At 41.0% G+C, this 24082-nt stretch overlaps 1 long non-coding RNA gene across 1 annotated transcript; it reads right to left on the bottom strand.

The window, feature by feature from the left end:
- Nucleotides 1–832: 832 nt before the first annotated feature.
- Nucleotides 833–20704, bottom strand: LOC131245286 (uncharacterized). Its single transcript, XR_009170820.1, has 3 exons — nucleotides 19761–20704; nucleotides 1660–1790; nucleotides 833–1558 (listed from the first exon to the last, which is right to left on the bottom strand). It is a non-coding gene; the product is annotated as an uncharacterized LOC131245286 (long non-coding RNA).
- Between the last annotated feature and the right edge of the window lie 3378 nt (nucleotides 20705–24082).

The following is a 24082-nucleotide window of genomic DNA, read 5'->3' as shown; positions in this document are numbered from 1 at the left end:
TCCCTAGTAATGAGACCATCGAATGGCCAGCTCCACCTGCTCAAAACAATAGGGGCCTTCCTACCAGAAGCAAAGGAGAAGTCTTCAACAAAGTCTTGCCCAAACATAGGCCTAAAAGAATGGGTAGGCCAAGGAGAAATGTAGCAGGGAATTATGCAGCAATGGATTTGGAATCGTCGAAAACAAGAGGGTACTCCTCAAAGCCTCCCTTGTAGAAGTGACTTCTAGGGAAGTTGATGAAGAAATATTACAAAAAATGCACATATGGACATCTTCAAGGCTCGCAGGACAAGTTAAGATCCTAAAACTCTACGACCACCGCATTCTTTTCAAATTCCTCTCGAGCAAGATGGAAAAATCTTGGCAGAGTGGTAACCCAGTCCACAAGGATATAGAAGCCATACTTCCTTGGATAGAAGAGCTATTGCCAAAAAGCAAGGTGACATAGATCTGCCTCTTCAAGATCCCTCTCTAAACATGATTCATTGAGACCTTCCAAGAGTTGGGCGAGTACCATGGGAAGGTGCTAGAAGTGGAACCCATATCTATCACTAGGAGCAAGGTGGACTTTCTGAGGGAAAAAACCTATGCTCCGAATGTAGATAAGCTAAGAGAAAGTGAAAGGTTGTTGGTGGCTTATAGACACTTCCTGATTCATGCAATAGGGGAATGGAGGCATCATGGAAGGGACCTCTTGGATGACCTATTGATAAAGCTACGAGGGGAGGGATACAATGGGGGAACCGGTGATGTCAAATGGCATAAGCGATCCTAAACGATTGCTTGTGCTTGATCGCTTTGCATAAGAGAGTGAAGGGAGGGGGAGGGAATCTTTTTTTCCCCATACAAACTTTAACTACTCCAGTTTGGTTTTGTTTATCTATTTCAATTTTCAATCTAATTTGTACTATTACTATGCCACCTAAGTTATAATAACTAATAAGTAAATAAACCATTAACTAGAAGAAGTAAAAAACCAAAAATTAATCACTCAACAACTTATTAATAAAAATATAATAATTTTATTGGTAAACAAAATCTAGAAACTACTAATTTACCATATACAATGTTCCCTCTCCCATTGTGGCACATCACCACCATCATCGTCGTCGTCGTCAGATTCATCTCCTTCTTCAACGTACACTTCATCTTCTTCTCTTTCTTCATTATCTGTATATACAAATTGCCCATCCATATCTAATGGTCTTGTACTTCTTCAATCTCAATATCATCTTCCTCTCCTTGACAGCTAGTAGCCCTCATGCTACTACACACCCCTCTTCTCTGCCATTGAGAACATTCACCAGATGTCAATCCATAAGTGGCGTCTTCGACTTAGGCCCGTTTAAGGGACTCACCAGCAAATATTGGATCATCTGTCTCCACAAGCCACTCGCTTTCTACCTCCAAATCATATAGGCTGATAGGATCATAGAATCCAAGCTTTTCTCGCCTAGACTAAAATCTTTCCTGCAGCTTCTGGTGATATTGAACGAAGACCGGGTCATTGAATTTCTTTTGATCAAGACAATTCCTCTTCTTCTTTTTTCGTGTGAATCTGCATAACATTTAGAAATTTCAATTAAATGTGAATTAGCAATTTAGCATTGAAATTTGAAATTGAAAGTGAATTACAAAACTTTTAGTTTTAAAACTTACCGACTCGAATGTAGTCCAGTTGCGCTCACAACCGCTTGAAGAACACGCGAGGCCAAGAATTCTCATGGCCAACTTCTTTAGTGTCAAATCCCTCCTAGTCGGGTCAACTCCATACATAGACCACTAGTCCACTGAGCAAATAAGTTTAAGTCAGACATTTCTCACATAAACTTCTTACATTGTAAGTTGTAAAACTTCATAGAATTGCATATTTACATGACAATTTCATACTCCTATGCCTAATAACAATCTCTCTTAACCAAATCCCTACACTCTTCATGTAGAACTCCAGCTCTCAAGAAAATCTATCATGTTCTTCTTTCTCTAGAACCATTATTTTTAAAGCGTGAAGAAATCCAACGATATGCATCGCAAAGAAATCATGGGGATGTAGGTAGCCGAATATAATGGGGATGATATTTAGCTGCCCCATCTAGCATTTATAATATTTAGGATGGGCTTGTAATCACGTTCTTTATAGTTAAAGTGTTTCATGATTTCTTTATAGTTGAAGTGTTCCATGATTTCTTTATAGTTGAGTTGTTCCACGATTTTATTTCTGGTCATCTCCACTGCATTGTAGATATGGCCCATGGGTGGCTTTTCATCATCGTCCACAATTCGCAACACACTTACTAAGGATTCGGATGAATTAAGGCCTTTACCACTTGATTCCAAAATGATTGGAAAATAATCGTTTGTTGGACTAACTTTCCTTCGGCTTTCTTTGACCATGGTCCATTATTCCAATCGGTTGGAACAACAAAGGTCCTAAGTTTAGCTTTCTTTGAATTTAACATTTGTAGTGTTAAGAAAGTTGTTACAAATCTAGTCACGGCCGAATGAAGCAAATTACCCCCAAGTTGGTTTCTCATGTGATGGAGAAGAATGGCATGCTTGTGCATAAAAATCGTGATTCTCCTAACCCTAGCAATTACCTTAACATACAACCTACCTACATCTTCTAATATCAAATCAATACAATGTGCCGGGCATGGTGTTCAAAAATAAAAGTCGACTCTTCTCCATAAGAAGGCGACCAACAACTGCATAATTAATTGCGTTGTCCGTGACAACTTGGACAACATATTCATCTCCTACCTCTTCAACTATACAATCTAACAATTTGAATAAATAACCAACCGTGTAGGAATGGGCCGATGCATAACGGACTTAAAAAACATAGTCCCATTTGGACAATTTACAAGAAAGTGTATCAATGTCCGACTAGATCTATCGGTCCATCCATTGGCCATTAATGAACAACCATAGATTTTCCAACTTTCTTTGTATCCAGAGATAAAGTTCCTAGCAAACTCCACCACCTTTTTTAGCAACTCGCCCTCACTTCATAATAAGAACAAATTTTCAAGTCGGGTCTAAATTGACTTATAGCTTCAGCCATTACTTTGAAATTCTTTATCTTCACTATGTTAAAAGTTATACCAGCTAGATACAACAACTTTATAATGTATTGAATCGTTGACTTTTCTATCTTTCTTCTTACATCGATTTTCTAAAGTGGTTTGGGCGGGTCCTTTACCCTTACCCCTTTAGTCAACCACATCTTTCGGATGTGGTCTACACCACCTATCTATAAGCCCATGTCCATAGGCTCTTTGCATTCAATCTCGATGCGTGCACAGTGTAGTGTTTATGTCATCCAATACCACTGTAACTTATGTATCTGCGTAGCTCACACACTACCTGAGACTTTTCATCGGCACTTCGATAGTGCTCGTACTTCTAACCCAGGTCATTTGACTTTGGTTTCAAGGTAGAAGATTGGAAAGAAGACACGATGATGACTCTACGTAGTAGGTAGTGACCGTAGTGTACTAGTGTATGAGTGTGTATTAGACAAACAATGAAGACATGAAACAACAAATAAGCTATATGCTAGCTACTAGTTAAATACTAACTAGTAAGTAGTTAGTATAACTACAAAATATTAAATTAGTTACTAAATAGTAAATATTAATGACTAAATACTACATATTAAATGCTATTATACTAATATATAGATAGAGAGAGAGAGGAAGAGAGTGTCTCACTATAGTTGTAGAGTTACAAGTGTGTGTGTGTGTGTGTGTGTGTGTGTGTGAGAGAGAGAGAGAGAGAGAGAGAGAGAGAGAGATTGTGGTGGTGAGTTACAATCTTAAAATCTTGATTCTTGAAATGAAGTCTTAACTCTTGCATTTGAAAGTCTTGAAAGTTGAAACTCTTAAAGTCTTGAGTCTTGAGTCTTGAATCTTGATGTAAATGTCTTCAATCTTGGTGCTTGATAATAAATAAATAAATAAATGAGTAGAAACTAGAAACGAGAAACTAAGAATGAATGAATGATACACTAATTAGTAATTACTAATTACACAAACAAAAATACACAATACACTTGTCCAATTTCAATTTGCAAATGACAATAAAACAAAATAATGTTGAATGTTGGGTGACTTGACTCTTGAGTGTGCTTGTCACTTGACTCTTGAGTTGACTTGTTCTATGAATCTCTTGAGTCTTGAGAATGCTAATGAAAGAAATAGATCATACAAGTTAGAACTTAGAGTAGAGATTAGAAATAGATGCTAAGGAAAGAAAGATTGAGAGATCGGATGAGAGTATGAGAGTTGATAGTTGAGAGTTTAGGCAATGAGATTGGATAATATATTAGAATAGAGAAGAAGAGAATAGGGAGAGAACATATTAGAGAATTAGATAATAGATTAGAGAAGAGAGAAAGAAAGAGAGAGAGTGCATATGAAAATAAAAGAGAATTAGAGAATAGAGATAGAGAGAGTAAATAAATTGGAGAAGAGAGTAAATAAGAAAATAAAAGAGAATTAGAGAATAGAGAGAGAGAGAGTAAATAAATTGGAGAAGGGAGTGAAAAAGAAAATAAAAGAGAATTAGGGAATTAGAGAACAGAGAGAGAGAGAGAGAGAGAGAGAGAGAATAAGAAAATAAAAGGGAATTAAAGAAGAGAGAGAAAGAGAGAGTAAATAGATTAGAGAATAGAGAGAGAGAGAGAGAGAGAGAGAGAGAGAGAGAGAGAGTAAATAAGAGAATAAATAGAGAGTTGTGAATTGTGATCTTGTCTTCTTGCTTCTTGATCTTGTCTTCAAGTGAAATATGAAAGAGAGAATAAAATATGGGATTAGAGAGATTTAGAATGCTTTAGAATGATAGCAAGAGAGTGTATGAGAGCTTCGGAAAAGATATATTGCAAATGGAGAAGGGGGGGAGTGCCTTTCTATAGACAAAAGCACCAAACTTTAAAAATAATAATTATTATTATTATGCTCCAATGGTTATATTTCTGACCATTGGAGCATCTGCGATTGCATTATACGATATGCGATCGCATACATCACATATGCCATATGCGACCATCGCATATACCATATGTTGATCCTTATGCGAGATCTCATAATCGCTTAAGCAATCACTTTTGACAACATTGAAAGGAACAAAGGAAAATGACAACATGGAAACTCCTAATCTATGTCAGCACGTGAATAGCAAGATTGTGGTGACAACAAAGAGCCAAGTTCAACACCAACCACATGATGGGCCCACCAGCTACTGCTGCTAACTCAAGCAAGTTGTGCAGTAGTCAACGTGTCACAGACAAAAGGCTCGAAGGATGCATTTCACCTACCTGCCGCCTAACACTACTAAGTGTCACAAACCGGTAGTGGTCCCAAGAAAGGCAAAGTCATGTCCCACCTACTCGCCGACTATCACAACCACACATCATACGGAAAGGAAGGCATATCTTGCTTTAGGAAATATTCTCAATTTGCACCTGTATCAACTTAATGACCATTTTATATAGCGAAATGAGATTTTCCATCCCCCTTACGAAGAGGACTCTTTTCGAGTGGACAAGTTCTCATCTTATAGTGAGAGTGGATTGTGTTTCTTGAAATCTTATATACGTAGTACACCTCGACCTATAATCCAAGATAATCATGTGGATAGTGACAATGGTCCCATTGTAGAATTGGAACTCAACGCTCGGATTTTAGTAGACCCAAAGCCATCATTCTTAGGAAATATCATCCACCAAGGAGAACTACAGAAAGAAGGAATCGCAACGTTCCAAAACTTGGCCATCCACTACTCCTAGAACTAGCCAAGGCAGTGGTGAGCCCTTTTGGAAGGAACCCGACATCGCAATTGGAAGCATGGGATCATCGAAGCAAACATCCGAAATACCAGAGTGGAAGGCTTCAGAAGCGATGGACAGAGGCCAAAAGAAGCTGAACAGTTCATCACCCTCCTCAACTGGAAGTGATTCTCGTAAAATTCGATCCAGGGGACTCCGTGCATCAAGAGAAGAAAGGCCCCTCACCAGTAATATTGGAGGTAATCACACCTCACCAGTTACATCAGAGGTAATCCCCATTGGATCAATGCCATGGGAGAAAACTTTCAAAGTGGAGGACAAATCAGTATACTGAAGAAAGATGCGTTATGGGTAGAGGTTGCATCATCTACGAAAGCATTAGAGGCAGATTCCCAAATTGACCCAAGTCCAAGGAGGATAGATACAGTGGCGATAAAGCTGGGGGTCATGACTGTACACCCAAACCAAGTGTTCAAGGATTTAGACAAAAAGGACACAAGAGAGCCAGGGAAGCGGAAGCCCAAGTTGGTTAGGCAAGCTCAGAGGCTAACATCATTTGATAAGCTACAAGAGCACAATTTTTTGAAAGATGAGGGAAGAAAGGAATCAAAATGCAGTAGGGTCAAGATGAAGGCAGTTCTAAATGAAGATTCTGTCATGGTACACTAGAGGCCTAGGGTCTCCTGATAAGGTAAGAGCAATTCACCAATTGGTAAGAAAGAAGAAGGCTCACATCTTGTTCATTCAGGAGTCCAAAGTGGAAGCAGTAAATAATGATCTTGTATCTACGATTTAGGGTATAAAAACTAGTAAGTGGATAGCTAAAGTTGTGGTTGCATGGCTGGGGGTTTGATCACTATATGGGACTGTCAATGTAGTGACAAAGGCCTACAGTCGACACTAACCTTTTTCATGTCTAGTTCGAGGATGGCTAGAATACTTGTTTGTTTCTAAAAATCAAAGAGAGGAATCTCCTTGATTCCAAAGAACTGACTCCAATTTGGTCTCCACGCCACTCTTCCGAGGACCACAAGTATGGAGTAGGAAGGAGTTAGACACCCTACTCTACCTACAAAGATATGTTCTCTACTTGAGGAGAAGGAAATTCCAACAATCAGAACTTCACAAACGGTTAGCTTGCATCCCAACAGTAAAAGAAAAGATAAAAGGAAAGAAGGAAAAATTTGAACGGAGAAGAAGAGGGGAAGCTTGGGAATGTGGCAATTTCATCGCTCATTGTCTTCTCGTGGCTTAGATGAAGCTTTGATCTTCAAAAATGCATGTGCTTGTGGGCTTCAACTTGAGCTCCATGGACTGAAATTGCAATATTTCTTGAAGAAGGGTCTTGCTTTATGTAGTCCTCTAAGAGAAGTGAGGGAAAAGAACAAGTGAATCATCTACCCCACAAGGTTACCGAAGCCTCGGCTCACCATTCCCAGAGTAGAGCTTTACTCCATGGCCTTGAGAAGGATGGGATTCCCAAGCCCTTAGCCCCTTGCTCATGTTCTCATGTTTCTCTATAAGATTTGCAGGATTTTTCTAAGTATTTGGACTAGGAACTTAAAGAAAGGCTAGGGGGCTCACAAATTTTGAGGCAAAGACCCCTCTCTTGTAGTAAGAGGTGTCTATTTATAGAGAAGGGTCCAAGCCTGTAATTTGAAGAGAGGTTGGGGAGTGTTCTAAAGGGTAGGAGAAGTGTGGATGATTCACAAGTGGCGGGATTCTAGGGGTCAAATGGTTGGTTTGGGTGTAAATTGAGGAAATCCAGGGGTTGTCAGGATCAGTGTTTTAAATAGCTATGCTATTTAGTTGTAGCTTATGCGACGTACCGTAGCTTAGCCTTAACGCTACGAAGCTCATCAAAATAGCCTAAGTCACACATGGCCTATGCTACATGATAATTCGCATATACATGCTAGCTAGACTATGTCAAACACTACAGAGCTCACATGATTTGTTACATTTTTCTATTTCAATTAAAATTAGCTAATCTTTTCAATGCTTTTGGTAAAATAATACAAGTAACAATATTAAATCAGTTTTGTCGCTCTTACTTTACCTTCATACTTCATCATTGACCTTTCTTATTACTTTAGGTTGCATTTGGTTGCAGGCTATGTACCTTACGCCTCATGCTTCAGAGAAGTGAGCACCACTTTACACACTATTCGCTATTTAAAACAGTGGTTAGGATATACAGATGGCTCCAAAAGGCTTCTAAAGGCTCTGGAATTGTGTGGCTAAGATTGAGACACTTGGAAGCATCTCATGGCTTGGGAAAGGATAATTTTAGGGCTTCACTAACCAAGTTAGTCAGGGATTATACAGCTCACCAGCTATGTACAGTTTGGACCAGTTCTTGGTGGACAGTGACTGATTGCAGCGCTTCCTCTCTAGAGGTGAGAGATCCTCCCCAAGCCAATCTCCGACCAAAAACCTATCCTTTCGGAGGTTGAAGACAAATATTGGGGTCCTAGGCCTTTTAAATTCAAAAACAAATGGCTCTCTCGCCTGAGTTTCATGGAGATGATAAAGAGCTGGTGGGAGGAAACAGCACTCGAAGTATGGGCAGGGTACAAAGCAAGAAGTCACAACAAATCAAACTTAAGCTAAAAGTGTGGGCCAGGGAAGATAGATTTAAGGAAGCAATGAGAGTGGAACAAATCCTTCTCAAGATCTAGGAAATCAACAAAAAGGAAGGTCGTGTTAGCATTTCGGATGCTAACAGAAAAACGGATCAAATTAAGAAGAGAATGGAAGTATCGGCTAAGGCAAGAGGAGATTGCGTTGAGACAGTGCTCAAGGGCTCTATGGTTGAAAGCTAGCGACTGCAATATAGCTTTCTTCCACAGTTTAGCAAATGCAAGAAAACGCAAGAATGCAATCTCAAGAATTTCAATCGATGGGCAAGATATACAAAGACAAGGATGATATAAGATTGTAGGTTCTATGAAAATCTACTCGAAAGGGATCATCTCCAGACCCCTGCTCAACGGAATAGCTTTCAGAAGTCTATCAGAGGACCAAGCATCCACTCTTGAAAGACTTTCCAGCGAAAAAGAAGTCAATGACGCTTGTCTTCAGCATGGATAGCGATAAATCCCTTGGAGCATACGGTGTCTCTTTAAGCTTCTTCCGAAAAACCTAGGATTTCGTTAAAGGCAACATGTTGGAATTCTTCAAAAGAGCCAGGCTAAATAGGAGTGTGAATGCCATGTTCATCTGCTTGATCCCAAAAAATCAAGGAGTCATGGACATGGACTTTAGACCCATAAGTCTGCTAGAAGCATTTGTAAAATTCTTGCAAAGATCCTAGCTAACAGAATGAAGCTATGAAGTCAATAATTTCACCATTCCAAGGGCTTTTATGGAGGATCGACAAATCCTCGACACATCCACATCATTAATGAATGCATTCACTCCAGGATGGTGGCAAAAATCCAAGGGGTTGTGTGCAAGATCGACATGGAAAAAGCTTACAACAGGGTGGATTGGGATTTTCTCATGTACATTCTTGAAAAAATGGGATGCAACTGGGTGGAGGAAATGGATCTAGGAATGTATTTCATTGGTTTTCTTTGTAGTGAGGATAACTGGCTCATCATGCAGATAACTGGCTCATCATGCAGATTTTCTAGTACTTTGAGAGGCTTAAGATGGGGACCCAAAATTCCCATTCATGTCCCTCATTGCGGTTGAAGGTTTGAGCAGGCTATTTGTCCCGACAAAGCAAAAAGGTTTCGTTGAAGGCTTTGAAGTGGGGTCTCTCACCTTCTCCCACCTTCAGTTTGCAAACAACACCTTGGTCTTTTGCAAAGCAGTAAGGGAGAAGGTGGTCAATTTAAAGCATTTTCTCAAAAGCTTTGAAGCAATCTCTGGAGTGAGAGTCAATCTAAGCAAAAGCATGGTAGGGATCGAAGTGGAGTACCAAGCATTATGTTCTCTAGCTTCGTTGGTAGGTTGCAGAATTTAATCTTTTCCTTTCAAGTATTTTGACATCCCCTTGGGTTCAAATGCGTTTGGTTGAATCCACGTGGTCTCCGGTGCTACAGAGAATTTAGAAGAGATTGGCGGCATGGAAAAAATTGTTTCTTTCTTTCAGGGGAAGAATTACTCTTATTAAGTCAACATTAGCAAATATTGCAGTTTATTTTGTCTCCCTCTTCAAGATTCCAGTGAGAGTGGCTACAAAGAGCGAGAAAATGCTGAGGGGTTTCTTATGGGCTAATGATGCAAACAAAAAGAGATTCCATCTTGTCAGATGGGAAGCAAGCCAAAGAAGAAGGTTCAGGTGTAAGGTATTCAAAAGACAGTTACGTAAGGATAATGGTGGTAACCATGACACGTTACTAGGCCATAGCTGAAAAATGGCCCATAACATAGCCGGAACAGGTTCTTTTGGGAGGGGTAACGATTTACAACCACCGTTACCTTTATGGAATACCTTGGTTAGGTGCAGGAAAGGGTGGCAATGGGTCAGGTAGCCTGCCCGACTTGATGAGCCCAACCCAGCTTTGGGTCGGGCTTGGCCTCGAGTAATTTTAGCCCAACCCAAACCAGCTCGGCCCAACCAAACTTTGCATGTACGTGTTATAGCCTACAAATATGTCATTATAATATTCCAATTAGGCAACCATCTATGTTGAATGCGGACTGTTGGTTTCCTTCCTCTAAAATACTTATTTCTCAATGCATGTGAGGAAGATGAAATTAAGTGGAGGCAACGCTCTAGAAGTAGGTGGATCAAGGAGGGTGAAGTTTCTTCACTGCATTGCAAGTGCTCAGGCTAGGAATAACAGAATTAGTAGCCTAATGGTGAACGAGGTCCAAAATTGCTCTCCAAGGACTAGAGAAGACCTAGATTGTACTTTTTGCCTTTCAATCGGTTCTTGGTGAAGGACGACATTATGTGATTTCTGCCAGAATTTCATGTGAGGGATCGGTTGTCGAGCAAGTTTGGAGCCTCATTTATTGCCCTCGTCCCCAAGGTGTTGGGTGCAGAATCCCGAAGGGACTACAGGCTTATCAGCTTAGTTGGAGGGCGCTACACAATCTTGGCAAAGGTTTTCACTTCTCGGCTCTAGAAGGTGATTGGAAGTGTTATTTCTGACAACTAGAGTACTTTCATTCCGAAGAGGCAGATCTTGGATGATGCTCTTATAACACACGAATGTCTGGATTCTAGACATAAGAGAGGCATGAAAGGAATAGTTTGTAAATTGGATATCAAGAAACCCTATGATCATGTTGACTAGTACTTTCTTAGTTATATGATGGAATGGCCGGGATGTGGTGCAAAGTGGTGTTCCTAGATTCGAGAATATGTAGGATCAGCTCGTTTCTTGATTCTCCTTAGTGGGTAATGGGTATCAAAAAGGTTTTTCCAAAAGCTCTATGGGCCTTCGCCAAGGAGATTTGTTGTCCCCATTACTCTTTCTTGTGGTGATGGAAGCCCTAGGGGGATTCTAGGCAAGGGCCAGGAGGAGGGATTCTTCAATGGCTTTAGGGTGGAGGGTAACCTCTCTCGCCCCATATCGCATTTACAATTTGCAGATGACAGTCACCTCTTTTGCAATGCCTCTCACAATATGGTGGATAGGGTAAGAACCATTATTCGTTGCTTTGAAGCGATGTCTGGCCTCAAAGTGAACATTGCCAAGAGTAAGATCTTGAGGAAGTGGAACAGTTAGTTGGATCCTTTAGGTGTGCAGTTGGTTCTCTTTCAATTAATTTTGGGGGGCTTCCCCTTTGTGTGGGAAAATTAGCTAAGCATCTTTAGTACATGGCCATTAAAAGGTTTGAAAGGATGCTCACGAATTGGCAAACTAGATATTTGCCTCTTGGAGGGTGTATTACTCTTATCAAAGCATATTTGTCCAATCTCCTGTGTATTTCATGTTTCTTTTCAAATATTCGGCTTCGATGCTTGATCGGCTCAAGAAGCTGAGATTGGATTTCTTATGGCAAGGGGCAGAAGTGAAAAAGAAATTCCACTTGGTTAAGTGGGATGAGGTGTGCAAGCCTTATGAAGAAAGAGGCGCGGGCATAAAGGAGCTTAAAGCTACAAACCAAGCAATCCTTGGTAAATGGTTGTGAAGATTTGAAAAGGACAGGGACGCGCTTTGGAAGAATGTTATCAAGAGTTACGTATGGATTTTCAGAAGGGGAATGGTGGACTATGGACTCTTCAATGTATAGAGCTTCCGCATTATGGAAAGTGGTTCTTTCCGTGAAGGAGGCTTTTATGAGGGGAGTGGCCTTCTCTTTGGGGAACGGTAACAGATCAGGTTTTGGGAAGATGCATGGGCTGGGGAATCCCACTTGAAGTTTGATTTCCCTCGGATTTTCCACTTGGCTCTGAATCCTTCTGTGATGGTGGTGGAGTGCTTTTCATGTATTGATGATTCCTCCTGGGATCCCCCTTGTAGGCAGTTTCTTCAGGGATGATGAAGTCTCCGAATTTGCAAGCCTTTTGGACTGAATTCATCTTTTCACTACTACTGACAAGGCGGATAAGATTTTCTTAAAGGCTGGGAGCTCAGGACGATTCTCGGTTATATCCTTTTATGCCTTCACTCGTGCCCGCGATTCCCTTTATGAGGTGGGGCCGATTGGTGTTGTGTGGAACTATGATGTCCCTCCTAAGCGTGCAACTTTCGGTTGGCTTGTTGGCAGGAAGAAAGTCCTTACTATTGATAACCTTCGTAAAAGGAGTATGGTGTTGCCCAATATTTGCATCATATGTATGCATGACGAGGAAACAGTGGACCATATTTTTGTGCATTGCCCTTTAATGGGGTCAATATGGGCCGATGTCCTTTCTCCTTCCGGTGCTTTGTGGCCATTACCAGGCTTCATCGATTCCTTATTATTGGCTTGGCATGGGATGCGGTCTGAGAAGGGCAAGACAAGGCTTTGGAGGATGGTTTTGATTGCAGTGTGATGGGCTTTGTGGGAAGAAAGGAATGCTAGATGTTTCAACATTATCTCCAAAACAACGGATGTTGTTTCGTCTAGGGCGAGAGCGCTTGTTACTGAATGTGTTTCTTGCTCTAATATCTTGGGGGATTGTTGTTTTGATTTTCTTGTTTAGGCTCACCGCCCTCTTAGCGCCCATCCCTTGTGGTTTTCTTTTGGCTTTTTTAATAAAATTTCAGTTCTCTCAAAAAAAAATTGCGTGGCCCATTTGATGAATAGATAGACTAAGAAAATTTAAGGGCAAAATAGGGATTTTATCAATTTCGGGCTGGGTCAGGTTGGATCAGGTCAGGCTTGGGCATGCTGTACGAAAAGGCTTGTGCCAGGCTCGGGCCTTAGGTCTTAAATATCAGGTCGGGCCCAGGCCTAGCCTGGCCTGGCCCAAACCAGGCCCCTTGCCACCCCTGTCCCCTATGTGCAGGCAGGGTGAGAGAGAAATTGAGCTTCCTTAGCAAATGGGGGAGGTTTGGCACCGAAAGAGGCTCTATGGGGACAAGTAATATTTAAAAAAGTTATGTCTATTCCAACAGGGGCTGGAATCTGGAACCCATTTCAAGAAGGCAAATTTCTCAGATGTGGAAAGGAATATCCGCAGCAGGTGATCAAGCAAAACCATGGGGCAAACCTCTAAAGGACGGTTTAAGGTCTCAGTAAACAAAGCAGACTTTGTTCGTTTCTGAGAAGACGTATGGATAGGTGATGACCCTCTCTCAGTCACTTTCCCTCATCTGTATAGGATTTCCAAAAACAAAGAAGTGGTGATCGGCAAATGGTCAAAGTTCTGAGGCAAGTGGGTGTGGATCATTAGCCTTAGAGGAAATCTGAAAGAGGAGATGGAAAACTTCATTGAGCTCTTGGGAATTCTGGAAAAGGTGCAAAACAATCCCGATCATGAACACGAGGGTTTGGAAGATCAAAACCATCAGATCTATTCTCATCCAAGTCTTTCTTCCTGAATTTGAGATCCCGTGCAGAAGTTTCTTCCGTGAACTGCTGTGGAAATCTTCGATGCCCCCAAGAGTTTTGGCCATCTTGTGGGTTGCAGGGTTGCGGCCATTGAGAAGTAGCTAACAGTGGACAAGCTGCAGCACAGGGGATTGGTAATTGTGAACCATTGTTTTATGTGCGAAGCAAGCAAGGAAAGTGGCAGCCGCCACTTCCTCCACTGCCCCATAGCCACAGAAGTTTGGAGTCATTTCCTCTCAGCATTCAAGGTTAAGTAGACCAAAACACGTCAGTCCAGGAAATGTGTAGTTGGTGCAGAATTCCTCGTAAAAGTAAATCCAAGGGACCAAGACCTGTGGAACCTTATCCCTTTCTCCATTTTCTGGGAGATATTGAAGGAATGGAACAGTGGAATCTTTAGAGATTCAGAATCAAGCACAAAAGCATTAATAGACAGGCAAAGGTTCAATTTTGGAATGGCCAGCTTCCTCAATTTTTGTTTTCAGTGGATCATCGACAACAGATATGGGCAGCGTTTGGGACCGGTTATCAAATCCTAAGATAGTTTCATTGAGTTTGTGGATCTTGCACCCCAAATTCAGTTCTTCTTGAATAATGTCTCATTTAATCTCTAAAAGTCAGGCCCTAATGCCTAGGCCTCAGTTTTAGCAGTTCTACAGGCTAGCCACTCCAATTTTTGTATCAGGAATTCTGTTCCTCTTTGGTTTCTCTTAATAAAATCTTTTTGTCACTTGCTCAAAATAAAAATTAAAAAAATCATATTCTTTCTTTCTGAAATTTTCGCTGGCAGTTTGGCGGTGTTTCACATTCTCTAATTGGAAAAAGAACTAATGGATAAGAAATTCTGGATTTCCAAAAGAATACAGGGGAAAAAATGAGAAGTATCATTCTATCCAAAAGATGGGACTCGGGAGGCAAAGCAAGGTGTAGGGCTTTCAATTGGTAGAGATGTTAAGATCAAACCTTCTTTTTACCACAGCTGTAGAATTGTCATTTGAGTTTCAGTTTCAACAGGTTTCAAAACCCTCAATATCCTATCTCAAATTCTGAAATAAGATGCAAAATAAAAGTCCAATATCCATATGTAAATATGACATTTATAACAGAAGGAATATGTTGGTGCCCCAAATAACATATAACCTCATGATACATCTACCTACAAACAATCCATCCTTAGAAAACTGAGGCATAACATTTCATGTAGATCACTAATCAAATAAATCACTGAAGCAATCTAAAAGTTAACATTTATAATCTCATGAAGTCTACGTGAATAGAACTCACAGTCTACTTGCGTAAAAGTTTCTGATGCAGGACATGGAAAATTAAATATGATATGCAAGATTTCAGGCTTAGATCCTACCAATTCAGAAACAATCACACAAATTCCACGTCCCACATGAAAATCCAAACATACAATTAAAATGGGGAATCTATGCGGGTCCAAACCGACACAGGCTAGACTGGACCAATAAAAATTATAAACCAAACTATGTCAAAGGGAAATAAAATCAACTACTCATGCATAAAAATCAGTCCCTAATCTAAGGGATTCCCTAATTTCAATTCAAGGAACCCTAAGGTGATAAAAAGGGACAAATCAATTAGGCATCATGTAATCTAGGGTTAGGATTCATGAAAAATGGCTATGAGAGGATAAAAGAGGATAAAAACCTGAGCTAAAAGATGATCCCACGTGTGGACAATAACAATGGCCCAGACAGACATGCGTGTGCTCCCAGCCGCATGTGTGTGGGGCCCACTATTCAGAAAAATGCCACCTTGGCCCTAGTCGGCTAGGGATGGACTCCAAAACCCCCAAATCTCAGCTCGATCCGATGTACAGTTTGTGCGTGGTGTTCCGCAAAAGTTTCAGCTCTCCTGCGGGCCGAAATCTGAAAACCTGCTGTAATGAAGAAATCTGATACAACAAAAGGACAAATTCGAAATACAGATAGTGGGGGAAGATAGAAAAAAAGATGATGGAAGATGGGGGTGAATTGGGATCGATGTGGCTTCGCACCACGGTAGTTAGCCCTTCGAAAAGGAAGAGCTTCGCACCCACTTTTGAATTCTTCCACAACTCACAAAGAAAGCAGAAAAATAAAGCAGGAATTTTTTATTAACTTCAATGAATCAAAAGAACTACAAGGGGTGCCTATTTATAGGGAGAACCCTATACCCAAAAACTCATCCCATATGCGACACCTATTACTTGACGATGAAGTAAACTAAAATAAAAACCAAACAAGGAAATCTAAAGCGTTCACGATATTCTAAATAATAACAAAAAGCAAAACCTAAAATATAAAACCAATCCGACGAGTGGGCCACGATCATGAGATCCCATGGTGAGCTTTTCTTGACTATCGGGCCACTTTTTTTGAACCAAAACTTGACTTCTAGCTAGGAGGCCCTCCCTGGACGTCGTCATCGAGCCAGATCGATGGTGGGGTCCTCCTTCTACATACGTACGTGCGTAGGGGGCGGCGTGAGTACGCGTGTGCGCGTGATGTCCCCATCAATTCTCCCCGGCTGTAAAAATTTCGCCACTGGCGAAATAAAACTCCTGAACCGCTCCAGGATGTCAGGATCAAGTCTCTGAAGCTCCTCCTCAGTGAGCCACGTGCTGTCTGAAGCTGGGTGTGACTTCCATTTAACCCCGTACTTTTGAAACCCGCCGTCCCACGTTGAAACTATCTGATGGTCCAGGATATCCTCTATTTCCTTTTTGAGTGTGTGAAGGTTAGGTATGGGAGATAGAGACTAGAAAAATGAGTCGGGAAGGATAGGTATGGAAGGTAGAGGCTGGGAAGATGGGTCGGGACGGGTAGGTATGGGAGGTAGAGGCTGGAAACATGGGTCGGGACGGGTATGTATGAGACGTAAAGGCTGGAAAAATAGGTTGGGAAGGGTAGATATGGGAGGTAGAGGCTGGGAAAATGGGTCGGGACGGGTAGGTATGGGACGTAGAGGCTCGGAAAATGGGTCGAGAAGGGTAGGTATGGGAGGTAGAGGCTGGGAAGAAAGGTTAGGAAAAGTAGATATGGGAGGTAGAGGCTGGAAAAATGGGTTGGGAAGGGGCCATGGTTCAAGGGATAAATATGGGAAATCAGGATGGGTGGGCGAAGGGCCGGACAAAGTATCAGTGGTCCCCTGAAAAGTAAGTAAATCCTCCACATCAGATGTGAAACTAATTCCCATGGAAGGTGGAAGGCCTACCTCATACACATTGAGACCGTTTCGTTTTATAATTTTGACCGGTCCAGCGCTACACGCGTGTAACTTACGAACGGCCCTCGAAAGATACCGCTCGGGCCTAATGCAGACCATCACAGAATCCTCAATATTGAATCTTTTGAAACATTTATACTGGTCTGTAGAAAATGTGCAATATTCATTATTAGTCATGATCTTCTGCCTAATTTCTTGATGCCATGAATGAATGTGATGCGCAAAAGACTCTGTAAACTCTGACGACCTATGGGACAGTGACATAGGGACAAGATCAATAAGTTTCTTAGGTTTATAATCAGTAACGACTTCACGAGGACTTAGACCTATGGACTTATCAACAAAATTATTCAACGTAAACTCGGTTGTAGGTATTACAGTGTCCCATGTTCTGGTGTGCTCTATATCCCTCCTAGGGGACTCATCCAGTAGATCATCAGGACAAACATCACGAAACTTATCCACTACCGGAATGACCTCAGTGGGTAACTCTACACTAACATCTGGTGCACTCTCTCCAGTCACAAGGCTGCACATGTTGTACCCCTCAAAATAGTGGTCTTGATGTCCCTCATGGGGTGGGTACACGGGTGCACGCCCATAACTGATTTCTTGGCCAACTCCATTCATTGGTCTATCCTTCAGGCCACATGCCTGAGATTGGACATCTACCCCAATGGTGGGGTTTGTCTTGGCAATAGTCTTTAGTCGGGCAATGTATTCATCAAGCTGCTCAAAGCATTCGTCCATTTCCAAACGCCTAATCATAAACTCCAACTACTGGGACAACTTATTTAGTGACTCTTGCAATTGTTCCATGTTTAGTGCAGGGTGCCAACTAAAATTCAGCAATATAGTTGTCAAAATATAAGAGTTTTTTTTATTTTTTTTATTTTTTTTTAAGAATCGACCTAGTTTCTAAAAAACGAAAAGGGAAAGTTTCTAAAGAAACAAATTAGGAAAGCTTCTAAAATTTAAGAAAAAAAAAAACAAATTAGAAGAGTTTCTTAAAAAAACAACCTAGTTTCTAAAGAAAAAGAAAAAAGGAAAGTTGCTAAAAATATAAAGTAAGTTAGTTTCTAAAAAAAAAAAAGGAAAGTAAATTAGTTTCTAAAAAAGAAAAAGGAAAGGAAATTAGTTTCTAAAAATAGATTAAGAAAGTTTCTAAAAAATTAGTTTATAAAAAAACAGAAAAAGAAAGTTTCTAAACCTAGAAATAGAAAACAAAGTTAATTTCTAAAATAATTCAAATAAGGGGATGACAGAAAATTTCAGCAGCTTATTTCAGGGTTTATGGACCTCTAAACAGCCATATATGATTAGAATTGATGCGTAATGGACATAAACAACCAAACCTTGAACATGTAATGAATTCCCCTACAAGAACCCTAGGCTCTGATGCCAAATTTGATGCAGGACATGGAAAATTAAATATGATATGCAAGATTTCAGGCTTAGATCCTACCAATTCAGAAACAATCACACAAATTCCATATCCCACATGAAAATCCAAACATACAATTAAAAAGGAGAATCTATGCAGGTCCAACCTGACACAGGCTAGGACTGGACTAATAAAAATTATAAACCAAACGATGTCAAAGGGAAATAAAATCAACTACTCATGCATAAAAATCAGTCCCTAATCCAAGGGATTCCCTAATTTCAATTCAAAGAACCCTAAGGTGATAAAAAGGGGCAAATCAATTAGGGATCATGTAATCTAAAATTAGGATTCATGAAAAACAGCTATGAGAGGATAAAAGAGGATAAAAACCTGAGCCAAAAGATGATCCCGCGTGTGGACAGCAACAATGGCCCAAATGGACGTGCGTGTGATCCCGGCCGCATGTGTGTGGGGCCCACTATTCAGAAAAAGGCCACCTTGGCCCTGGTCGGCTAGGGATGGACTCCAAAACCCCCAAATCTCAGCTCGATCCGATGTACGATTTGTGCGTGGTGCTCCACCGAAGTTTCAGCTCTCCTGCGGGCCGAAATCTGAAAACCTGCTGTAATGAAGAAAGCTGATGCAACAAAAGGACAAATTCGAAGTACAGATGGTGGGGAAAGATGGAAAAAAAGATGATGGAAGATAGGGGTGAATTAGGATCGATGTGGCTTCGCACCACGGTAGTTAGCCCTTCGAAAAGGGAGGGCTTCGCACCCACTTTTGAATTCTTCCACAACTCACGAAGAAAGCAGAAATTTTTTATTAACTTCAATGAATCAAAAGAACTACAAGGGGTGCCTATTTATAGGGAAAACCATGTACCCAAAAACTCGCACCATGTGCGACACCTATTACTTGGCGATGAAGTAAACTAAAATAAAAACCAAACAAGGAAATCTAAAACGTTCACGATATTCTAAATAATAACAATAAGCAAAACCTAAAATATAAAACCAATCCGACGAGTGGGCCACGATCATGAGATCCCATGGTGGGCTTTTCTTGACTATCGGGCCACTTTTTTTAAACCAAAACTTTACTTCTAGCTAAGAGGCCCTCCCTGGACGTCGTCATCGAGCCAGATTGATGGTGAGGTCCTCCTTCTACGTACGTACGTGCGTAGTGGGGGCGGCGTGAGTGCGTGTGATGTCCCCATCAGTTTCCAAAGCAGATGTCATCCAATTGTAGGCAATATTTTTAAATCATAATCATCATCAATCAGCTAAAGAGGTTCGCAGCATAAGCCGCTGCAATGAATAAAATGTCACCCATGCTTGCAGCTCTTGGAACTCTAATCAAATTTCTTTCAAAACAATTGATTTTAACAAATATATACAACTTCACTTTTTCATAAGCTTGGTATGGACACATGCAACATTCATTTTAGCAGGTCGTCTTCTACCTTCTAGAGAGAGGGGGGGTGGGAAGAAGAATGACAAGAACTTCTCACGCTACTTCATCAGTGTACATCTGTACAACCAGCAAACAATGATTTAAAAACTGAATGCTTAATGATATCAATTTATCCACAAGAATGATAAATGGCTGCATGTAAATCATTTGAATGGTTCCACACATGAAGTAACTGAAAAATAAGATCGCATATTAGTTAATGAGTATCCAATATATAACACTCATCAAGAAACACAACAGGTGAAGCTAATAATCCTAAATTACAGTACCTGGCGTGCTATGAGTGCACCATGCAACAAGGCAGTAGATAAATCCTTTCATACACCTGCAGCTGTCTTGTCAGTAACATCATAAACATCAACCTGCTTGAGAAGGATTTTTTCTTTTCTTTCTTTTCTTTTTCTTTTTTTTTTTCTTTTTTTCTTTTCTTTTTTTTTTACGATGCCCATGTAGGGCCATCCTGATGAGGTGGGTCACACTGTAAACAATGTACAGCCACCCACATACCCCCAAAGTCAAGTGATGGGCCACACATTGCATGTGTATGACCTCCAACCCATCCAAGTCCAACAGGTGCAGTACCCCACCTCATGATGAGACACCCCAAAAAATCAGACCAATTCAATCATCTGGTGGGCCCCAAAACTTCACTTTGGAGGTTTTTGGGTGATTCTGTAATATTTTCTATGGTGCATCCCATCAGATGGATGGATTGACCTGATATCTAGGGCAGCTGCCAACATATGGGATAAACCTTTTTGACAGGTTTGATGTCACACACACATCACATAGGTAATTAAAGGTGAAAGCTTCTCATAAATGACACTCATTGACAACATGCTGCAATACATCCCACATGTTGCTATTTTTTATGATGGCACAAGGAGAAGGAGAGGGAGAGGGAGAGGGAGAAGGGAGAAGGGAGAAGGAGAGGGAGAGGGAGACGGAGACGGAGACGGAGAAGGAGAGGGAGAGGGAGAGGGAGAGGGAGAAGGGAGATGGGAGAAGGGAGAAGGAGAAGGAGACGGAGAGGGAGAGGGAGAGGGAGTAGGAAGGAAGAAGAAGAAGAAGAAGAAGAACATGCTGCGAGGGAGAGGGAGGGAGAAGGGAGAAGGAGAGGGAGACGGAGAGGGAGAGGGAGAGGGAGACGGAGACGGAGACGGAGAGGGAGAAGGAAGGAGGGAGAGTGAGAGGGAGAAGGAGAAGGGAGAGGGAGAAGGAGACAGAGAGGGAGAGGGAGAAGAAGAAGAAGAACATGCTGCAATACATCCCACATGTTGCTATTTTTTATGATGGCACAAGGAGAAGGAGAGGAAGAAGAAGGAAGAAGAAGAAGAAGAGAGGAGGAAGAAGAAGAAGAAGAAGAAGAAGGAAGAAGAAGAAGAAGGGAGAGGGAGAAGGAGAAGGGAGAGGGAGAAGGAGAGGGAGAAGAAGAAGAAGAACATGCTGCAATACATCCGGAGAGGGAGAGGGAGATGAAGAAGAAGAAGAAGAAGAAGAAGAAGACGAAGAAGATGGAGAGGGAGACGGAGAGGGAGAGGGAGAGGGAGAGGGAGAAGAATCCTTGTTCAAACTGAAACAATGACCAACCAAATATCCAAGAAATACCTCACCGACCTAAAAAAAAAATACCATTAGGTCAAAATCTATTGTAGCAAACCCATAAGGAGTCCTTTTTCACAACCAACCACTTCTCTACCCCATATCTTGCCAACCACTCTCTACATGCATTACACATGCCATATTCACTAGTATATGTGTGAGCAGTATTCAGATAGATTACCAAAACTTGCGGTACACTCATGCTTCTCTGGGGCCCACCGTGATTTGTGTCTAACATCCACTCCGTTCATCAAATGTGTCTATCCATGTTCACCATACAGCCCAAAAATGGGGTCTATCCAAAACTCAGGTTGGCTGCACCACAGGAAGCAGTGTAAAATCATGTCTAGAACCTCTAAATTCACATGGTGTAGCCCACCTAAGTTTTGGTTCAAGAGGATTTTCGGACTGTCCCTTGAGCCTGATGGTGGCACACCTGATTAACAATTTGGATGGCATACACACACCACAGTGAGCCCTGATGAAAAAACTTTGGAAGTTTCTATGGTGGGTGCCCCACTCTACGAAGTGTTCCCAATTGTCCCTTGTGGTGTCGCCCACCTGTGTTTTGGATCAAGCTGACCTACCATTGGATGATGCAACTGATGGATGGGTTCAGTGGCACTCACACATCACAGTGCACTCCAAGCAACTCAAATGCATGGGAATTTGCAATGCAATGGACTCTATTAATGGAGAAGTGCAAGTTCATAAATCATAATCATCGTCATCATCTAAGCCTTACCCCAACTAATTGGGGTCAGAGACACTAATCTTTTCTGCCAATTCACTCTATCAAGGCCCATAACTTCAACTAGACCATAGTTCATCAAGTCTTTAGTTACTATCTCCACCCAAGTCCTTTTGGGCCTTCTCATTGCCCTTTTAAAGCCTTCAACTTTTACAAACTCACTCCTCCTAACGGAACAATTCCTAGTCTCTGTTGCACCTGACAAAACCATCTAAAGTCTACTTTCCCTCATCTTGTTACCCATTGGTCCTAAATTCCCTCAAATGCATTTATCTCCAATTCTATCCTTGTCTTGCCACTCATCCATCTCAACATTCTCATTTCAGCTAAACTCATCCTATGGTCATGTTGTTCCTTTACAACCCAACATTTTGTCCCATAAAGCATGGTTGGTCTTATAGTCATCCTATAAAATTTCCCTTTCAGTTTGAGTGGTACATGACAATTGCATAGAACTCCAGAGGCATCTCCATTTCTTCCACCCCGCTTAATTCTATGGGCAACATCCTTCTCAATCTCTCCACTCATGAATTATCTACCCAATATATCGAAATTAGTCATTCTGGGAAACTTCTTGGTCAGCATGTCATATTATTGTGTAAGGTTGGCAGCTGCCAAACTTACGCAAAACTTCCAACATGAATCCAGGTTCGCACATTTGTATTTAAATGCACAATAGTCCATGATGCAACAAAATCTCCATTAGAATTGAGTTCCTTTCTAATATATAGAATGAAAATAGGTTTAAAGTGCAACCTTTTAGTTGCAGTCACATCAGTTCAGAAAAAGTGCCACTGCCCATGTATGTGTTTATTTAGTTCGGTGCTGCTGCTAAACTTGGATTACCCATGGACAAGGAAACATGGAAACTATCAACAGCAATGACCTGAGAAGATATTCCAGGGATGTCATCATATGATCCTACTCATACAGATTATATACAACTTGACCTTATAGTTGTGTGAAAGGTTTAACACTAGGAGAGCAAGCATGATTGGATCAGTTACAATAATAGGTTTGGACACATAAATAAGTTTATACTATGTTTTGCCCAAGATCCTACAGAGCATCAACTGCAGAAACATATGTGCTTCTATCAGGTCTTCAAGTTACTAGTGCATTGCATCCTTGTTATGGTGGAAAGGTATGCTAACATGTAACTAAGCACTCCTTTATTTTGTATTGCTTAAACCATTTAAAATTTGATCACTGATGATTGCAAACCCCTGTTGATAAAATTCCACCACCAAGTGCTAGTATAGGAATGGCATGATACCATGTAGAGCTATCCTGATGATAGGTTTGATGGGCGAGTTCTTTTCTTTTCAACAGAAAATCAATGTTCCTTTCTTTCAACAATTTCCAGATCAACAGAATAGTTTTTATCATGCAGAACTTTTTTTTCCAGTTGTTGTTGAAGATTATCATCCCGAACATTTTTCATCGTGCCTATTCACATGCCATTACCTACATAACACAAAAGCTAAAAGAATGGTTTTACACAAGATACCTAACACTAGAAGGATAAGATATGTCACTTCAGGGCAATGGTTCACATGGGTGAGTGCACCTGTGCAGGTGTGAAATGCCAACATTCCCCACCCTCATGGGATCTTAGCAATGTTCCCAAAGCTTCTAAATGACACATGGACAAAAATCATCAATCCAAATTATCTGTTTGTTCATAACCTATTAGCACACCATGATGCAAAAACAAAACTAATCAGATGATCCTAATCCTGTAAATGTTTGTCACTTTGCCACAAACATCCTTCTTTTAACAAGCCATATATCAGATAGTTAGCATTATCTAACCGAAGTTCTTCTTTAGAAACACAAGACAGGGTTTCAAGATGATGAATCTACCTTTATTTTTTCTTTGCTCCATCTTGACTGTCCA

This window comes from Magnolia sinica, chromosome 5 (assembly GCF_029962835.1).
Source record: "Magnolia sinica isolate HGM2019 chromosome 5, MsV1, whole genome shotgun sequence".
Classification (NCBI taxonomy): domain Eukaryota; kingdom Viridiplantae; phylum Streptophyta; class Magnoliopsida; order Magnoliales; family Magnoliaceae; genus Magnolia; species Magnolia sinica.
The sequence above is the reverse complement of the archived record's forward strand: the minus strand, read 5'-3'. Positions and strand labels throughout refer to the sequence as shown.